The following is a 7,597-nucleotide window of genomic DNA, read 5'->3' as shown; positions in this document are numbered from 1 at the left end:
GAACTAAACTTTGATTTAATTTATTATAAAAGAGATGTGAAAATTAACATGAGTATTAAAAATTAACAAGAAGATCGAAATAAACTTTGATTTAATTTAGTGCAAAAGAAATAAATAAAATTAAAAGAAGGTGAACAGCAACAGCAACAACGACGTGTTAATTATCAACAGCATTTACGGCAACAGCCAACAATTACCGATAGGGTGTCACATCAACCATTCTCAGCCTTTGGTTATCCTGTGAAGCATTCGCCGACAGTTGTTAAAGATTCACCAGTAGAACGGCAGAAGCAACAACAACAGCAACGATTTATTGGTAGCATTGTCATAGCTGCAGCCGACAGTGAAAGTGATAATATTCATCAAGTGAACGATCACCATCACCACCACCACCATACTTGTACTGTAAGTTATTTTTAAGCTATCTAATTTTGTTTGTTTCCCCAATGCGTGGCTAAGCGCGCGCTGCCACCGCTGTGGCTGGAAAAAGGGGAGGGTGTGCATATGATGGCACGTTAGGGAAGACTCCAGACGGTGACAGACGGACTTACGGTGGACAGACGGACGCTAGACAACCGACGCGACGTTTCCTTCTATTGTGAATTTTTTTTTATTTTTTTTTCTTTGTCTAAAAAGAATTTAAATCCTCAGCGGCGAGGAAAGAAAAAGAGTTTCATGACAATCGGCAATTGCCTAACAAGAGGTTTTCCTCATCATTTAATTTTATATCCAATTGTGGGCAACCACGCGTCTGTGCTCGGGAGGGAAACAAGAACTGTTCGCCTAAATTTTCAGCCGCTCGTGAGATGGCGTAGTATTGCTTAAGGTTATCATAGCGGAAATAAAATTCTAAACGATAATCTTCGCCGTTACATTTTCGCTGAAAGTTGGCATTGAATTTAAGCAGGATGCGATTGAAAAGCATTTTCTGTATCACTGCTTTCTGTACACATGCGTTCGGTATTTCGTCGTCGGGCCAAGGGTTTTTGGCTTTAACAATGTCTCCAATTACCAACGCAGGACGGCGTTCGGAAAGATTTTCTATGTCCAGAGCTAAATACTCTCCCTCACGTGTGAAATGCGCTCGTTCACAGTCATACATGCAGGGATTAACAAAACACTCCATCTCCTCTAAATCTAAAAGTGTTTGAAAGCGACTCACGTATTTGCTTATGTTTTATTTTTCTTTCAGACTCGCAGTAACATACGCCCGTTTTAGTGGTTCGGGTACATCAAAGCTTCCGATAAGATGTTTGGGTTGCAACTGCAAATCATTTAAATTTAAAAATTAAAGTAAATAAATTATAGTGAAATCATAATTCAGTTTGCGGTTTTGACGCCCTCCGTTTCAGGAACCATTGTTTGATACTAGTGACCTTAGATCTTTAAAGTGTGATGACATTTCGATGCAAACCCAGCGTTATGGGAAAATCTGTAGCATCGAGATATCGTTATGTAAAGATATACAGATTCGTTTATTATAATTTACTAAGGCAACGAAAAGCCGTGAAGAGAAGATCTTAGTTTTTTTACTAAAAAAAATTTCACTACCAAGTTGGAGACGCGTTTTAAATTCGCAATAATTTTCCCATTTAAAACTTTAATGGCGAAATGATATGACACTTTATATAAATGTAAGAATTATGCATATATGCTATTACATCTTATACTTACTACATATATATATTCTCACTCATTTGTTATACTCAAATGTAACCATAAAGTCATAGACACTATAATACAATTGAGTGAAAAGAAACTATACCATAAGTGAGGGTACAAATCACCTAGCTAATGTAATTATCTTACTCTATAAACTCCGTAATCTTCAATTCCTATTAGCAACAAAATATACATTATGCGTCTAGCAGGGCGGTCAATTTTCTTCTAAGCGTATTCAAAGAATCATTGGAGGAATTCAGGCTCACTGGTATGGCATTCTAACATTTAGCATCACGAACAGTAAAAGTTCATTGGGCTGGTGAGATGGACAAACGTGGTATTAGTATTGTTTAATCCTCTGTCAAGAAAGTAACACGAGCACATAAACTTGTGTTAATTATGGAGGATTTTTTTGCTTTTTCAAGCACTTTAAACAGAATACCGTTGATGAAAAGAAAGACGTGATGTATTGCTGAGGTGACAATTTAATTTAATTTATTAAATTGAAAACATGCTTATATCCTAAAAAGTGTTCATAATAAATCGTTTATACATGTCAGCTCCGGATGATAGTATCATATTCACGCAGATAAAATATGCCGACATTAATGTACTGGGAGTTGTATAGTTGTGTATACCAAAAAAAGGTGAATATTTATAAGAAAAACTGCCTGGGAGTTGTACATGAACCATAAACAGTAGAAATTTTATATGAAAAACAGCCAGGAAGTTGTATTTCAAAAATTATTTTTTTATTTGGCAATGACGGCCACCGTTTTAACTCCATCGTTTTGTATGACCTCGATAAACATTTATGCAAAAGTTCAAATAGGTATCCCACAACAATATATGTAGAAATTTTCAGCACTTTTTTGAGGATTCACTTACATTTCCAAATATCCCTATCCGTGTGCTTTATACAATTTAGTTAACTATATTAGAAATTATTCAATATTCTCGGAACTTGATAAGAAAAAAACTTCTTTACTAAGTGCGATTTCATTCATGAACATATGCTTTTTTCAACATTTCGATACCTCTTTTTATAGAACAATTTGTTAAGACTTTAAAAGTATGCCTCAGTTTCCGCAAAGACCCTGTCATTTGAATCAAATCATTTTCGTAGAGCACAGTTTTGAGATTTGCAAATAGACAATGGCCGTTGACAGAATTGGAGAGTAGACTGAAAGAGGAAACAATTCAAACTTCAGTTCATGATATTTTGCTATTGAGCTGATCTGTCGTACCATACTTGTGATCAACTGTGGATAGACAATCCAGTTCAAAAGAACGGATATCTTTAGAATGAAGCATTTTTTATGTTCTGATATGTAACCGCCTGTTTGGGATGTCTACTACGGCATCGTCGCAAAAAGTTTGTGTTTCTCATTTTTTTTAAAAAAGCAAAAGTAATGTAACCAAGCCCATTGCAACTACTAAACAGACATTGAAAAGAAATGAAATGTTGAGACGTTTCATTTGATGATTGGCGCCTTCTAAAAATGATACAGGTTTCTTATTAGAAACCACATCTATAGGCATCTCGGGAATAATTGACCGACGTGTAATATATCCAATTTCAACAATTTAAGAAAAATTTTCATTGTTTAACATTCCTCGAGAAACATCGAAAAATTTTCCAATATCCCAAGTCGTTCTTCACAGGCTTCTTTAATAAGATAAATGTGCTAACGATAATTGCATAATCGTAAGCATATACATACAATGTACACATGCATATACATACAAAAAGGCTAACATGCATGAATTATAAAATATTCCAAAATGCAAATAAACAATGAAAATTAATACCATGAACGGACAAACGGTTATTATATGATCATATGCATGTAAGTTAACCCAGCAAACACTGACTGTGTTGATCCGGGCTACAGCATAATAAAAACGCTGCGTTAATGTCTGGATTGTTGACATGACAAATCCAGAAACTCCGCACTTTTATTATAGTATTAAATATCAGTTTATATTAAATATCATTTTTGGATGAAGTAGTTTTTAACTTTTTAACTTAGGATGCAAGAGATTTTCAGTTTTAATAAACTCCTCAACATAATGAGACGGGTTTCATCAACTTGTACATATAATATACATATGCTTATATATACAAACAAGCTGACATGCATAAAATATAGAATATTCTGACAAATAATAAAAACTGAATGGACAAACTACGGACGGATCTATCGCAAAAATAAAAAGGAAAGATTTTTAGAGGCACGTAAACATGAACATATTTGACAGGATTTCATCTAAAGAACTCCCTCCATTTGTTCAATTAAAAGGCTTCGGGATGGAGTTAGAATGGTTTTGTAGAGGTAAATAAGCAACCTCGATTTTAGATACTTGAGAAACGAGAATTTTAAGAAAGCATGAAAGTAGGACGATTTTGACACTATAAACAAAACGTGTTATACGGTTAACAATACTTTGAAGTTTGGATAAGTTATACTGTAGCATACTTAAAGGGCTCTAAACAGAATCTGACTAGCTCGCCGAAATTGGGGAGTTCAAAAGAGAAATTTGCCCTAAAGAACTTTTATAATATATATGTGCTGTAAGTGGAAGTTTGTCTGTGTGAGCGTATAATGGAAAAACCTACTTCGCCAGCCAGTATCAAACAAACTAAATTAGTTAACAAACATTTTAATATTAAGAATAAACAAAATGATTAAACGAATTAATGACAATTGTGTAATAGTCAAAATCTCTAAATGATGTTTATGTCAAAATATGAACTAAAATTTAACATTAAGTAGCTAATTTAATTACCAATATATTACAATTCACCTATTTTAAGTCACGCCGAATGTGCATTCGTGCTTCTATTTAGATAAATGCAAATCGCCGCTGCTTTGCTGAACTTTTAAACTTTCACCAAGGGTTTCGGAACTACGATGCCTCTGCAAACGCGAAATTAACAAGGCAGATGTAGTAAGAGCTGACAAAACCATTTGGATGCTGATTTAAAGGATCAATAAGAAGTTGGAAACATGCCGGCTTTGACTATAACATCTTCGTTTTTTTTCAATGTCGATTTGATTGTAAGACAGGGCTCAAATGATATACATGGATACGCCTGAATCTTAAGTGGCATAAACCTTTTATATTCATACGGCTTACGTCGGCTACGGCATAGATTTTAGACAGGAACTAAACTCGAAACAATTTTAACAAGAACATAACCGCTCTGAACTTCTTTACTTATGAATCATTTCCAATTCGATGCAATTATAATACGAGGCGAATTAATGCACTTGTTGCGGTTTTCATAATCTGGTAAATCGTATAAGTCAATTTTGTTCTTTTCATAAATAAAATAGGGAACTCTTCCAAGTTTTTCTGTCTTTTTTCTTTCTTCTTTTTCACAGTTCAAAAAAACAAAACTAATCACTGCAAACTCAAATCAGAACTGACTCGATTGACAAAAAAAAAAAAAAATAAATAAATAAATCAAAAAAATCAATCGCCTACTCATTTTCCTGCAATACCTTGAACACCCCGAAAAGACTTCAATACAGTACTCAATTTGCGTCATCAGGAGCGAACAATAAGTTTAACTTTTGGAGACAGAGATGTACAGAGAGTCTCATGAATATTGGGTTTTTTCGCTCGACAAAAAGTAAAGGCTTGTTGAACCTAGTCTATTATCCAAACATAAAAATTTTTTTTTCTCTATTACTAGGGAATACATATTACAAATCACATAAAGAAACCAACTACAATAAGTTTAACAAAAGTTGAGATATAACACGAAGAATAAACAAGATATTGGACAAAGATTAGACTTGTTTAGCAAAATGTAAAAATCATACGAAGTCATAGTGCCATCATTGATTGTAAAACCTACTTTGGGCAAATCTTTGCTGAAGATCTTGAATTTGGTAATTTTACCATTATTCTTCATTTTCCTGACTAAAGCGTTCAGCTTCAGAAAAAGTGGCGGTAGATGCTCATTGATGAAAATTCAAAGAGTGTGTATCGTAATTCCCCTGTAATAATAGTGTACTTCTTTTATTATTATTATTTTATTCTATTTTCGTAAACACCCACTCTGGGCATAATTGTCGTACTATATATCTGCTTTGTGCCCTTACCGAATCTTGGATTGTGCGTTACATCAAAACCCTGGCTATGATAGTATATAAAATGCCACGGTAGAATGAATTTTCATTCGATCACACACCTTAAGAGCTACATACTATGCTTGTGTTCAGCGCTGTGCGCGGCGCATGAACTGTCAAAGTACAGTTGACCGTGTGTATTTGAATTTAGTTAAACATGTAGTTTTCGTTTCGTTGTGCTTTACCTGAGTTTTTGGTAAGCCTTCACAATTATTGAGCGCGTCGATTTTGACAAGCAAACCACAACACACAGACTGACGTGTTTATAAAAACAAAGCGAAATCATATGCTGTCAAAAACAACCAGAACGAAGAATAATTAAATAAAATTTAAATTTAAACTAGAGTAAATAAATTGCAAAGAAGAGAAAGTATTACATTTTGCTCTTTCATCACAAATAAATACTATACCTTGTTGCTGTAGTACAAATGAATGTATATAGATGGAATATTTGCGAATGGCAGAGTTAATTCAAAAAGAATATTTGAGTTGAAAAATCCAGAGTATTGCCAAAAAAAAAAAAAAATTGTGAATAATCCTACTCTTAAGGAAATTAATTGTAAATAAAAGCATGTTGAAGTGAAAACGTGGAAAAGTATTTCTCTTAGAAAAACCACGATCAAGCGATACGGCCCGTATCTGCGAAGAGCGAATTTCAATATATTATCAAATATACACGAAACGGGTAACATACAAAATTGCAAACACAAGATCGTTACTCTAATAGGCCAGCTAAACAACCTACAAAAAGAGAAATTAGACAGCAATCCAACTGCAGCGCAATGTGCGGTTGTCACTAAAATAAAATGAAAATTACGCACTCACAATATTCAAAAACACTATTAACGTTCAATATAAACAAACTATATACGCGACCACAAACCGTAACACAAACAGTCAACCTTGCAATGGAACTCGAAATATACTCAACATTTGAAAGCCATGATACATAATCGTAACTATAACCCAAACCCCATACCTCAACATATCGATCAATATCACTACCAACATAAGCATAATTATCAATAACAATGGAAACATCAAAGCCCTTATCAGAACGATAACAACTCAAACTTACTCCTTACGCTTAAAGCCATATGTATAAGTAAATGCATACGTAAGTTACGCTGATAAGATCGTATGTCAGTATTGTGGCTAGGCTATAGATTGGCAATGCCAATCGGATTTTAAAAAGAAGAAGAAGACTTCCGTTTTGGCTGTTTTCTGTTTGGGTTTTTTGGTGCTGGATCGAACCGCCGTTGCAACGTTAGAATGGAATAGACATTGTAACTTTAAGTTAAATAAATCGGTTTGAGTCCTGTCGTAGGTCAATAAATTAGTTACATCAGAATATGAATGAGTGTTGGAATTTTTTCGCATTAAGGGAAGGACGCCTGGAATAGCCGCTAAGGCTACCCCACCACCATTATTCAGTTGGAAATTTCTTCCTAAATAAGCAAAATAAGTAACTTCACATAGTCCATCATAACAAAAAAAAACTACTAGCCATTTATTGGGGCGCAAAATTTTTAGACCTTGTCTCTTCGGATGAAAATCCATCTTGGTAACAAACCATAGACCGTTAATCTTCCTTTTGACCCAAGAAAACCCATCATCTAAAATGACGAGAATTAGAATGGGGTTATCGGATTACGACTTTGACATAATTTATAAAAAAGGCTCCTGGAATACAAACACGGACGCATTATCGCGAATAAAAATAAATTCCGACTCCTCAAAAAAACTAATGTATAGAAGAACCAATGTAGTAAGAAAAGGACAAAAATTGGACG

General features: G+C 34.2%; 1 pseudogene; it reads right to left on the bottom strand.

The window, feature by feature from the left end:
• The window catches only part of LOC119641783, an 8,110-nt pseudogene extending 2,523 nt beyond the window's left edge, over positions 1-5,587 (bottom strand).
• Positions 5,588-7,597: the final 2,010 nt, after the last annotated feature.

The sequence above is a fragment of the Glossina fuscipes genome, unplaced genomic scaffold (assembly GCF_014805625.2).
Source record: "Glossina fuscipes isolate IAEA_lab_2018 unplaced genomic scaffold, Yale_Gfus_2 177, whole genome shotgun sequence".
Classification (NCBI taxonomy): domain Eukaryota; kingdom Metazoa; phylum Arthropoda; class Insecta; order Diptera; family Glossinidae; genus Glossina; species Glossina fuscipes.
The sequence above is the reverse complement of the archived record's forward strand: the minus strand, read 5'-3'. Positions and strand labels throughout refer to the sequence as shown.